We start from the raw sequence: 12828 nt of genomic DNA, 5'->3' as shown, positions 1-12828 counted from the left end.
TACAGTAGTCAAAATGGTGTGGTGTTGGTATATGATACACATATAGACCAATGGAATAGAATAGCTCAGAAATAAACCTGTACCTCTTTGATGATAAGTGATGATGAGCATCATTTCGTGTGTCTGTTGGCCACCTGTCTATATTCTTTGAAGAAATGTCTGTTTATGTCTTTTGCTCATTTTAAAAATTGGATTATTTGTTTTTTGGGTGTTGAGCTGTATAAGTTCTTTATATATTTTGGATACTAACCCTTTATTGAAGTAAGTCAGTCAGATAAAGACAAATACCAAATGATTTCACTCATATGTTGAATTTAAGAAATAAACAAGGGAAAAATAAGAAAGAGAGAAAAATCAAGAAATAGGCTTTTATATAGAGAACAACCTGATGGTTACCAGAGGGGAAGGGGATTGGGGGATGGGTGTTACATGAGCACTTGAAAGAACGTGTATTCTATAGATATGGAGTGTAATATTCTATATATGTATGTTAGGTCAAGTTCTTTCTTTTCATGTATTCTTTATGGTTATGAGGGGTTTTTTTTGGTGTATGTTTCTCAAGTACTGGATATGGCAAAGAAAAATTAAGTTTGAAGATGGAATTAAGGTTGGTAATTGGCTGATTTTATTTTTTTTATAATGGTTGTGATTTTAAAGATTTATTTATTTGTTTGACAGATCACAAGGAGGCAGAGAGGCAGGCAGAGAGAGGGGGAAGCAGGCTCCCCACTGAGCAGAGAGCCCGATGTGGGGCTCGATCCCAGGACCCTGGGACCATGACCCGAGCGGAAGGCAGAGGCTTAACCCACTGAGCCACCCAGGCACCCCTATTGGCTGACTTTAATATGAAACAATTATCTGCATTAGGGGAAGGGGCGTCGTCATTACCAGAGTTCATGAAGGTAGACAGGAAGCAGAGGAAAATATGAGGAGATGCGAGGTTGCTGAGTTTGAAGAATGAGGAGGGGGTTGTGAGATGAGATCAACAGGCCACCTCTAGAAACTGGGAAAGGTCAGGGAATAGAGTTTTCCCCAGGGGCCTTTGGCAAGAAACAGCCTTTCCAACACCTTCTAACCTACAGAACTGGAAGGTGATGAATTTATGCTCTTTTGCCATGTGACATGTTGTATTCATAGGTGACAGGAATGAGGATGTGGGCATCTTTGGGAGACCATTACTTTCCCTATAATTCTTGCTTTAAAATTTTAAAAAATTTAACCCACAATACACTATTTTTGTTTCTAAAGCCAGTGTTTGTTTAGATTTCTATTTTCTGGGGTGCCTGGGTGGCTCAGTGGGTTGAGCCTCTGCCTTCGGCTCAGGTCATGATCTCAGGGTCCTGGGATCGAGCCCCGCATCGGGCTCTCTGCTCAGCGGGGAGCTTGCTTCCCCTCTCTCTCTGCCTGCCTCTCTGCCTGCTTGTGATCTCTGTCTGTCAAATAAAAAATAAACAAATAAATAAATAAATAGATTTCTATTTTCTATGTCTTTATTTCTTCATGCAGCCCAGATCTTCCATCTGCCAATTTCCTCTTGTCTAGCGTACACTCTCTGAGTTTTATGCATTTCACTCTTATGTAACCAGGAGTTACATAACTAATTTATTTAGGGCTCATTTGTTGCTTCTCCATTTTCCCTCTTTTCCCGTCTGGGTCCATAATTACACATGTCAGACCTTCTGGCTTTATCTGCTGATTTTCTTAACCCTTCATAGTTTCCTTCTCTTTGAACTTTTGCTCCATTACTGATAATCTTTTCAGTTCTATTTTCCATTTCACTAGTTTCAGGGTGTCTAATTTGCTATGAGACCCATCCATGACACTTGTAATTTCAATTCTATTTTATTTGAATTTTGATTGTTTTTTAAAATCTCATCCTTTTTTGTATGTATTTCAAGGTCATTTTTACCTGTTTTAAAGTATTAAACATAGTTACTCTAAAGCCTGTGTCTAATAATTCCATTTATCTGAAATTCTTAAAGGTCTGTTCCGATTTTTTTTTCCCTCATCCATGGTGCCGTGTTTCTGTTTGCGTTATTTTTGACTTTCAAAATTTATTTGGAATTATTCTTTGGAATTTTATTTTCCTTGGAATTTTATTTCATAAATTCTCGGATGCCCAGGATAATTGTGGATCCTTCCACAATTTGAGGAAATGTGTGTTTGCGTCTGCCAGACTTTAGAAGGACTCCCAGCCCAGGATCACTCTAAAGCTGCTTCTCAATTTTCAGATCACCCAGGTGGCATGAATTTACACTGCACAGCCATGTAAGGGCCACTAGTGGTTCCCATATTCTCGGAGGCAATAATCTCCTAAGCTGAACTGGAGACATTCAACTCTTCTCTGGGGTGGAAGCCAGTAATTTCTATTTCAGTGTCAAAACCATGGGTATGACCCTCTGGAATCCCAGCCCAAGGGAGGGAGGCTGCTCTTTTATAGCCCCTGCCTTGGTTGGGTCCTGAAGGTTATTTTCTGTTTCTTAAACACCTGTGGCTGTGAAATCCCAAATGCAGGTTCTCTGGTCTGGTGAAGGCCCCCGAGAGAAAGAAGCAACTGTCGTCTCTAGGCTTACCTCTTTGCTCCTGTGACCTGATGAAGATTCCCAGCTATCTTACCTACTGATTAGACAATTTAATTTTAAAGTAATTATCCAGAGTTTTAAATTGTTTTTAGGATTAGGGTCCATTAGGTATATAGCCTGCATTTTCTGATAATTAAAATGTAGTGAAAAGAAGGGCCATCTGTACCCCAATGTTTATAGCAGCAATGGCCAAAGTCGCTAAAGTGTGGAAAGAACCAAGATGCCCTTCAACGGACGAATGGATAAGGAAGATGTGGTCCATATACACTATGGAGTATGATGCCTCCATCAGAAAGGATGAATACCCAACTTTTGTATCAACATGGATGGGACTGGAGGAGATGATGCCGAGTGAAATAAGTCAAGCAGAGAGAGTCAATTATCATATGGTTTCACTTATTTGTGGAGCATAACAAATAACATGGAGGACATAGGGAGATGGAGAGTAGAAGGGAGTTGAGGGAAATTGGAAGAGGAGATGAACCATGAGAGACTATGGACTCTGAAAAACAATCTGAGGTTTTGAAGGGGCGGGGGGTGGGAGGTTGGGGGACCCCTGTGGTGGGTATTATGGAGGACACGTATTGCATGGAGCACTGGGTGTGGTGCATAAACAATTCTGTTACGCTGAAAATAAATAAAAAATTTAAAAAAATCCACTCTTTCAGACCTTTTATTTTGACAATATATTTTTAAGATTTCTGAGATTTCTAAATAGATTCTTTTCAAATTTTTTTTGTCTTGGCAAACTATTCAAAATAAAACTTACTATTCTAATCATTTTAAGTGTACAATTCTGTGGCATTCATTCCATTCCCATGTTGTCCAACCATGACGTCACTATTTCTAAAACTTTATCATTCCAGAGACTCTATAACTACTAGGCAGTAACTCCCCATTCCCCCATCTCTGGCCCCTGGTAACCCCTAATTCTCTTTCTGTATCTGTTAGTTTGCCTTCTCTAGCTTCCTCATATAGGTTGAGTCCCAGAATATCCCTTTGTGTCTGGGTGATTTCATGTAGTGTGTTTTCTAGGCTTATCTGTGTTGTGGCGTGTGTCAGAACTCCACTTCTTATGAATGAATAATGTTCCATCGTATGTTTATGCCATATTTTGTTTATCCGTTCAGTTGTTGATGGGCATTTGGGTTGTTTCTGCCTGTTCACCATTATGAATACCTACTACTGTGAGCCTTGGTGCACAAGTATCTGTATGAGTTCCCGCCTTCACTTCTTTGGGATCTATACCCAGAAGCAGAACAGCTGGCTCATATGGTATTTCTAATGTTTAGCATTTCTAGCAACTGTGGAACTGTTTTCCACAGTGGTTGAACCATCCTACATTCCCACCAAAGATATACAAGGGTCCCAATTTCTCCACATCATCATCAATACTTGATATTTTCTTTTGTTTGGTGATTGCCACCTCAGTATGTGGGAAGAGGTATCTCACTGTGCTTTTTATTTGTGTTTCTTTAATGACTAATGATGAGCATATTTTCATTTACCATAAGTATATCTTCCTTGGAGAAATGTCTGTTCAAGCCCTTTGCCCATTTTTAAATTTTTTTTTTTTTTGTGGTTGAGTTGTATGGGTTCCTTATGTATTTTGGATATTAATCTCCTTATCAGGTATATGATTTGTAAATATCTTTTTCCATTCTGTGGGTTGTCTTTTCACTCTTTTGGTAATGTCCTTTGATACAATTTTTAAAAAAATTTTGATGAAGTCTAATTGATCAAGTTTTTTCTTTTGTTGCCAGAGCTTTTGGTATCATATCCAAAAGAATCATTGCCAAATACAATGTCATGAAGCTTTTCCCTGTTTTTTTTTTTTTTTTTCATAAGAGTTTTATTGTTTTAATGTTTAGGTCTTTGACCAATTTTGAGTAATTTTTTAAAAAGATTTATTTATTTATTTTAGAGAGAGAGAACGCACATGCAGGGAAGAGGGGCAGATGGAGGGGGGATAGTGTCTCAAACAGATTCCATGCTGAGTGCAAAGCCTGAGGCAGGGCTCGATCCTGAGATCATGAAATGAGCTGAAACCAAGAGTTGGACACTTAACTGACTGTGCCACCCAGGCACCCCGAGTAATTTTTTTTTAAAGATTTTATTTATTTGACAGAGAGAGAGGGAGAGCACAAGTAGGCAGAGTGGCAGGCAGAGGGAGAGGGAGAAGCAGGTTCCCTGCCGAGCAGAGAATCTCATGTTGGACTCCATTCCAAGACCCTGGGATCATGACCTGAGCCGAAGGCAGACGCTTCACCGACTGAGCCAGCAATGCGGCACCCCCCCCAAGTAATTTTTGCCTGTGATATAAGGTATGAGTCCAACCTCACTCTTCTGTGTGTGGATATCCAGTTTTCTCAGCACCGTTTGTTGAAAAGACTATCCTTTTCACATTAACTGGTCTTAGCAATTAAGTCAAAAATATATTGGACCACATATGTGAGAATTTATTTCTGGGATCAATATTCTATTCCATTGGTCTATATGTCTGTCTTTATGTACTACACTATTTTGATTACTATAGTTTTATAGTTCGTTTTGAAATTGAGATGTATGAGTACTCCAACGTTCTTTATTTTTTTTATTTTTAAAGATTTTATTATTTATTTGACAGAGAGAGACACAGTGAGAGAGGGAACATGAGGAGGGGGCATGGGAGAGAGAGAAGAAGGCTTCCTGCTGAGCAGGGAGCCTGACATGGGGCTCAATCCCAGAACCCCGGGATTATGACCTGAATTGAAGGCAGATGCTGAACGAACGAGCCAGCCAGGTGCCCCTGTTCTTTATTTTTAGGAGTATTCTGGTTACTCATTGTTCTTGAGATTCCATGTGAATTTTAGGATGACTTCTTCTATCCTTTAAAAAATGTCTTGCGGTTTTGATCGTGATTCCATTGAATTTGTAAATCGCTTTGGGTTGCATTGACATCCTAACAATATTAAGATTTTGAATCTGTGAATATGGAATATCTTTTCACTTATTTCTATCTTCATTAATTTTTCTCAACATTGTTTTGTGGTTTTCCATCACATCTTCTGTCAGTTTGTATACATTTTTTAAAGGATTTATTTATTCATTTTAGAGAGAGATCACATGAGCAGGGGAGGGGCAGGAAGAGAGGGAGAGGAGGGAGGATCTCAAGCGGGCTCCTCACTGAGTGTGGGGCCTGACGTGAGGCTCAATCTCACCACCCTGAGATCACGACCTGAGCCGAGATCAAGAGCCGGCTGCTTCAGTGACTGAGCTACCCAGGTGGCCATTATTTCTACATATTTTTTCTTTCTGATGCTAATGTAAATAGAACTGGTTCCTTAATTTCTTTTTTTAATATTTCTTATTGTTAGTGAATGGAAATGCAACTGGCTTTTCTTATTCTCTTTCTTATTTCTTATTCTCTTACTCTCTTAATTGAGTATGGCTGATATTCAAACAGCTCTATGTATCTAATGTAGACAACTTGATGGGCTTGAAGATCAGAATATCCCTGTGGAGACATTATTACAATGAAGGCCATAAACCCTCTATCACCTAAAAAGTTTCTTCTCACTCTCTTTATGTAGTTTATTATTTTTATTTGTTTACTTATTATATGTAGTTTTTCTTTTGTGTTTAAGAGCACTTAATATAAGATCTACCTTCTTGACCTATTTTTTTAAAGATTTTATTTACTTATTTGACAGACAGCGATCACAGGTAGGCAGAGAGGCAGGCAGAGAGAGAGGGGGAAGCAGGCTCCCCGCTGAGCAGAGAGCCCGATGCGGGGCTCGATCCCAGGACCCTGGGATCATGACCTGAGCCGAAGGCAGAGGCTCAACCCACTGAGCCACCCAGGTGCCCCCCTTCTTGGCATATTTTTAAGTGTGCCGTGCAGTGTTGTTAACTATGGGCCCTGTGTTGTCCATTAGATCTCCGGAACTTATTCATTTTGCATAACTGGAACTTCGTACCCTTTGACTAGCCAATGCCTCTATTCTTCCCTCCTCCCAGCCCCTGTAACCATTATTCCAAGCTGTGCTTCTCAATTTTCCTATTTTAGATTCCTCTTAAAAATGGGGTCATGCAGAATTTGTCCTTTGTCTGGTTTATTTCACTTAGCATAAGTACTTCCATGTTGTTGCAAATGTCAGGATTTTCTGCTTTTTAAAGGCTGACCAATATTCTACTGTATTTATACACCACGTTTTTCCCTATCCATTCATGCCTTGATGGACAGTTAGTTTGTTTCCGTATCTTGATTATTGTGAATAATGCTGCAACGAACATCAGAGTACAAGTATCTCTTTGAGATACCGGCTTCAGTACTTTGGGGTGTATACTCAGATGTGTGATTTTGGATCATATGGTATTTCTGTGTTTAGCTTTTTGAGGAACCTCCACGTTGTTTTCCACAGGGGCTGCACCAGTTTGCATTCCCAGCACCAGGGTACAAGCCTTCCTGCTTCTCAACCTTCTTGCCATCTTGATAATGGTCCTACTAACTGGTGTGAGCAGGTATCTTACCGCGGTTTTCATTCACATTTCCCTGATGATTGGTTATGCAGAGCACCATTTCATATACCTGTTGGCCAATTTATGTCTTCTTTTGAGAAACGTCTCTTGAGGTCTTTTGCCCATTTTAAAATCCGTTTTTCTTAAAAGAAGTTATTATTGAGTTGAAGGAGTTCCTTCTGTATTTCGAATATTCACCTCTTATCAGATTTGTGGTTCGCAAATAACGTCTCCCGCTCTGTAGTTTGTCTTTTCATTCAGTCAATTGTTCTTTTGCTGGGGATAGTCCCACTCATGTGGTTTTTGGTTTTGTTGCCTGTGCTTTTGATGTCTTATCCAAGAATTCATTGCCAAGTGCGATATTTAGCTTTTCCCCTATGTTTTCTCCTAAGAGTTTTATAGTTTCAGGTTATAGGATTATGTCTTCTATCCATTTTGAGTCGATGTGTGTAGATGATGTGAGGGAAGTATCCAGTGTCATCTTTCTGCACGTGGATGTCCAGTTTCCCATAACCATTTATTGAGGAGACCGTCCTTTCCTCATTCAGTGTTCGTGGCACCGTTCTCTGAGATCAGGTGACTGTAGATGCATGGACTGACTTCTGGGCTCTCCAGTCTGTTCCGCTGCTGGTCTCCCCTTATCAGTGGGGGACGTGTTCCAAGATCCCCAGTGGATGCCTGAAAGGGGAATAATACGGAACTCTACATACACTCTGTTGTTTCCTGCATGTGCATACCTATGATAAGGTTTAATTTTTTGAAAAGATTTTATTTGCTTATTTGACAGAGAGATAGAGAAAGGGCACAAGTAGGCAGAGTGGCAGGCAGAGGGAGAGGGAGAAGCAGGCTCTCCACTGAGCAGGGAGCCCAACACAGGGCTCAATCCCAGGACCCCGGGATCATTGACCTGAGCGGAAGGCAGACGCTTAACCTACTGAGTCACCCAGGTGCCCTGTATATTTGTTTTCATGCCAGTATCTTGCTGTTTTGATTATTGCAGCTCTATAATATATTTTTAAATCAGGAAGTGTGATGCCTCCAGCTTTTTTCTTGCTCAGAATTTGCTTTGGCCACTCAAGGTCTGTTGTGGTTCCAAATGAATTCTAGGATTAGTTTTTCTACTTTGATAAAGAATGCCATTTGTTTTTTTTTTTTTTTTTTTGGTTGAATTGAAACTGTAGATCTCTTTGAGTAATTAACTTTAACAATGTTAATTCTTTTGTTCAATGAACATGAAATGTCGTTCCATTTATTTGTGTCTAATTTCTTTCATCACTGTTTTATACATTTCTATGTACAAGTCTCTTAACGCCTTAGTTTATTCCTAAGTGTTTTATTGTTTTTATGCTATTGTAAATGAGACTATTTTCTTAAATTCCTTTTTGGATATATTGTTTGTGTATAGAAATGCAACTGATTTTTGTATGTGGATTTTTACTGAATCCATTTATTTTAATGGTGTGTGTGTGTGTGTGTGTGTGTGTGTGTGTGTGGTCTTTAGTCTTTCTACGTAGAAGATCATGTCTTCTGTAAACAGAGACAATTTTACTTCTTTCTGATTTGGATATCTTTTATTTATTTATTTTTTCTTACTTAATTATCCTGTCTCGGACTTACAGTACCATGTTGAATAGGAGAAGCGAGAGTGGGCATTCTTGCCTTGTTTCACGTGCTAGAGGCCAAGCTTTTTCATCACTGAGTACAGTGTTACTGCGGGCTTCTTGTCAACAGCCTCTCTTGTGTTGAGGTAACGTCCTTCTGTACCTGTTTTGTTGAGAGTTTTTGCCATGAAAGGGTGTTGAGTTTTGTAAACTGCCTGACCTTCTGCCGGTTGTCCTGTCTCCTGTGGGAGGTGCCTAGTGAAGTATCCGAGTATTATTACAGAACTAGTTTTCCCCTCAGTTGTGTGAATATCTGCTTCCTATATTTGGGCCTCTTTATTTGGTGCATGTATGTTTATAATTGCTGTCTTGGTGAATTGACTATTTAAAAAAATATATATCATGTCTTCATCTCTTGTAACAGTGTAACAAAGTCTGTTTTGTCTAGATAGCTTGCCCAGCTTTCTTGGTTACTGTGTGCACGGAACACCTTTTACCATCCTTCCACTGCCAGTCCTTTTCTGTCTGTAGACTCAAGGTGAGTCTCTCTCTTTTTTTTTTTTTAATTTATTTATTTGTTTGACAGACAGATTATGAGTAGGCAGAGAGGCAGGCAGAGAGAGAGAGAAGAGGACAGGCTCCCCACTGAGCAGGGAGCCCGATGCGGGGCTCGATCCCAGGACCCTGGAACCATGACCCGAGCCGAAGGCAGAGGCTTTAATCCACTGAGCCACCCAGGTGCCCCTCAAGGTGAGTCTCTTATAAACAGTGTGTACTTGGGTTATTTTTTAAAACCCATTCTGCCAATCTCTGCCTTTTAATTGGACAACATAATCCATTCACATTTGAAATAATTACTGATAAGGAGGAATTTACTACTGCCATTTTGCCTTTTAAAAAAAATTATTATTATTATTTTTTTCTTAGAGCATTGTCTCTCTTCTCTTACTGCCTTATTTCTGGTTAGCTGACTTTTTGTAATGACATGTTTTGATTCCCTTCAAATATAGACTCTTCTATATATTGTATAGAGATTTTCTTTCTGAATTACAGATAACATCCTAAAGTTACAACATTCCAATTTTATAATTTTTTAAAAAGATTTTATTTATTTATTTATTTATTTGTCAGAGAGAGAGAGAGAGCACACACAAGCAGGCAGAGTGGCAGGCAGAGGCGGAGAGAGAAGCAGGCTCCCTAAGGAGCAACGAGCCCAATGTGGAACTTGATCCCAGGACCCTGGGATCATAACCTGAGCCAAAGGCAGATGCTTCACTGACTAAGCCACCCAGGTGCCCCCCGGTAAGATATATTTATAACATAATTATTTGTATGCATTAGTCTTTTAAGCCCCATTGAAAATAAAAAGTGGAGTTACTACCAAAATTAAAATTTTGGTTTTTGTATTCGCCCATATCTTTATATTTATGATAGATCTTTACACCTTCATCCTGCTGTGAGTTATGGTCTTGCATTATGTCATTTCAATCTGATGGACTCCCTTATACGGCCCATCCAAGGCAATAAGTATGTGGGGCCTGGGCAACAGGACCCTATCTGCTGAAGGCCAAGACACTGCTACCCTGGGGAAGGGTTAGGGCAATGCACGTAAAAACGCCAGAAACTTTCCTGTAATCTTGGATACATCTGTTTCCTGCTGGAGTGTTTGCTTGGTTGGTGTTGGTCTTTGGTGCTCAGAGCAGCTACAGAATTAGTTCAGGCAGGTTCAGGCTGTTTTCTTCAATTTTCTGTGGGGAAATGAGAGCTTGGAACTTCCTAGTTTGCCATTTTGCCAAAATACTGGTTTTTAACCTATCAAATTGGCAACAAAAGAAACTGTTAAATTTATAGAACAAGTTTTGGGAAACTGGTACTATCAGTGCCAAAGAGTGTGCTGGGAGAGTAATCTGTGTGTGTGTATGAATGTGTGGATACGTGTATGTAGCATATGCAAGTGTGTGTGTGTGTGTGTGTGTGTGTGTGTGTGTGTGTGTGTATTATATACGTATCTGAAAAGACTTAAAATGCTGATGTCATCTGACCTAGAAATTCAACTCCTACAAACTTGGCCTAAGGAAATAATCATGGATGCATACTGGATGAAATCATCATGGATGGGGATATTTGCTGTCCGCATTTCGTATAATTATGACTACTGGCAGCAATATTTATGTCCAACAGTCAGGGCTGGTTAAAACATGATCATCCACTGGGCACAGAAGTGGCACTAAAATTCATGTTGAGGAAGAGTATTTCAGTGAACTTATATTTCGTTATTTTTTAGAAATATATATATATATTTTAAGATTTTATTTATTTGACAGAGATCATAAGTAGGCAGAGAGAGAGAGGAAGGGAAGCCGGCTTCCCGCTGAACAGAGAGCTCGATGCGGGGCTCGATCCCAGGACCCTGAGATCATGACCCAAGCCGAAGGCAGAGGCTTTAACTCACTGAGCCACCCAGGCACCCCTAGAAATATATTTTAAAATCAATTAAGTTGATTTAAAAAAAATTATCAGTCCAGTAGCAATCATTACTGCCTTGAAGCAGGCCATTTAGCAGTTTCCCCCTCCCCAAACTTTTCCTAACCCTGGTCCTCTTGGGTTTATTCCCAATTTGGGTCTCACAGCCCTGTGGCTTTACTTAGCTGACTTTACAGAGCATTAATTACCTGCTGAACTTAACGCAGCAATTTCTTTTTTTTCCCCAAGCATTTTTATTTTTTATTTTTATTTATTTATTTTTCAGTGTTCCAAGGTTCACTGTTTATGCACCACACCCAGTGCTCCATGCAATCCGTGTCCTCCCTAATACCCACCACCAGGCTAATACATCAACCCCCCCCCCCGAAATCCTCCATTTGTTTTTCAGAGTCCATAGTCTCTCATGGTTCACCTCCCCTCTGATTTCCCCCAACTCCCTTCTCCTCTCCATCTCCCCCTGTCCTCCATGTTATTTGTTATGCTCCACAAGTAAGTGAAACCATCTGATACTTGACTTTCTCTGCTTGACTTATTTCACTCACCATCATCTCCTCCAGTCCCGTCCATGTTGCTACAAAAGTTGGGTATTCGTCCTTTCTGATGCAGGCGTAATACTCCATAGTGTATATGGACCACGTCTTCCTCATCCATTGGTCCGTTGAAGGGCAACTGTTTCCACAGTTTCGTGGTTGTGGCCATTGAACACAGCAATTTCTTGATCTTCCATTTTACCCAAGGGAACAGAGATGCTTAAAGCATTGGATGGATTCTCAGGAAGGAAAGAGACCATGCACCAGCCAATGTGTCACCCACTTTACAAATACTAACTCGTTCAGCCCTCAGGGAGGGGAAGGGACCTGTTTTTACCCCATTTTTCCAGCGAGGAAAGGACAGCCCTGAGAAGTTCTCTGTTGCCCAGATAGCAGGGTTGCGGGCGGGTAGAGCCCAGATTTCAACCCAGTTCTGGCTCCTGTCTTGGCTTTGCTCCTACTCTAGTAGCAATAAAAACAGAGTAATTATCAGTAACGTCTAATGCAACACAGAAACGTGATCCACAGTGGTTTACATTTTACAAAGCTCTTCGTTAAGCTTTTCACTTACAAGAGCTCATTTATTTTTCGAAAACTCATTGTGCCGCCACCAGAACCGAGACAAGCCGTCCACCTGGTGCCTGCGGGCGCCCCAGGACCCGGTCTCCTGCGTGTTGCTGAGTCGCACCACGTGAGGGGGACCGAAGTGCCACACCGCGCTCGGGCTGAACGGCGTTGATTCTACACACATTTTACAAGGGGGTGACTGGCCCCGAGAGGCCGGCGACTGGTGCAAGGCCGCACAGCAGGAGCCCGGTTACCGCGGGCTGGAGAGCCGTGACCACGCCTTGCTGTCCTGGGCGGGAGAAAAGGCTTTTCTTCGGGGAAGCAAAGTCCTCGGTGGGGAGGCGTCGACCTCACCCGGCCCCGCCGCCGACCCGTGGCCCCGGGACAGGCTCTCGGCCGGTTCGGCCCGCGGCACCTCTCCGGGGGCCCTGGCCTGCGGGCACCTGGGCAGGTGGGCCGGCGGGCGCGTCGGGGCTGCAGGCCTCCGCGGCCGCCCCCGCTCCCGGGCCAGCCCTGCCCTGCCTGCCCCCCGCGTCCCCTCCCTTCGGCCGCTCGGGGCGACGC

The sequence above is a fragment of the Martes martes genome (genome assembly GCF_963455335.1).
Source record: "Martes martes genome assembly, chromosome: 11".
Taxonomy (NCBI): domain Eukaryota; kingdom Metazoa; phylum Chordata; class Mammalia; order Carnivora; family Mustelidae; genus Martes; species Martes martes.
The sequence above is the reverse complement of the archived record's forward strand: the minus strand, read 5'-3'. Positions refer to the sequence as shown.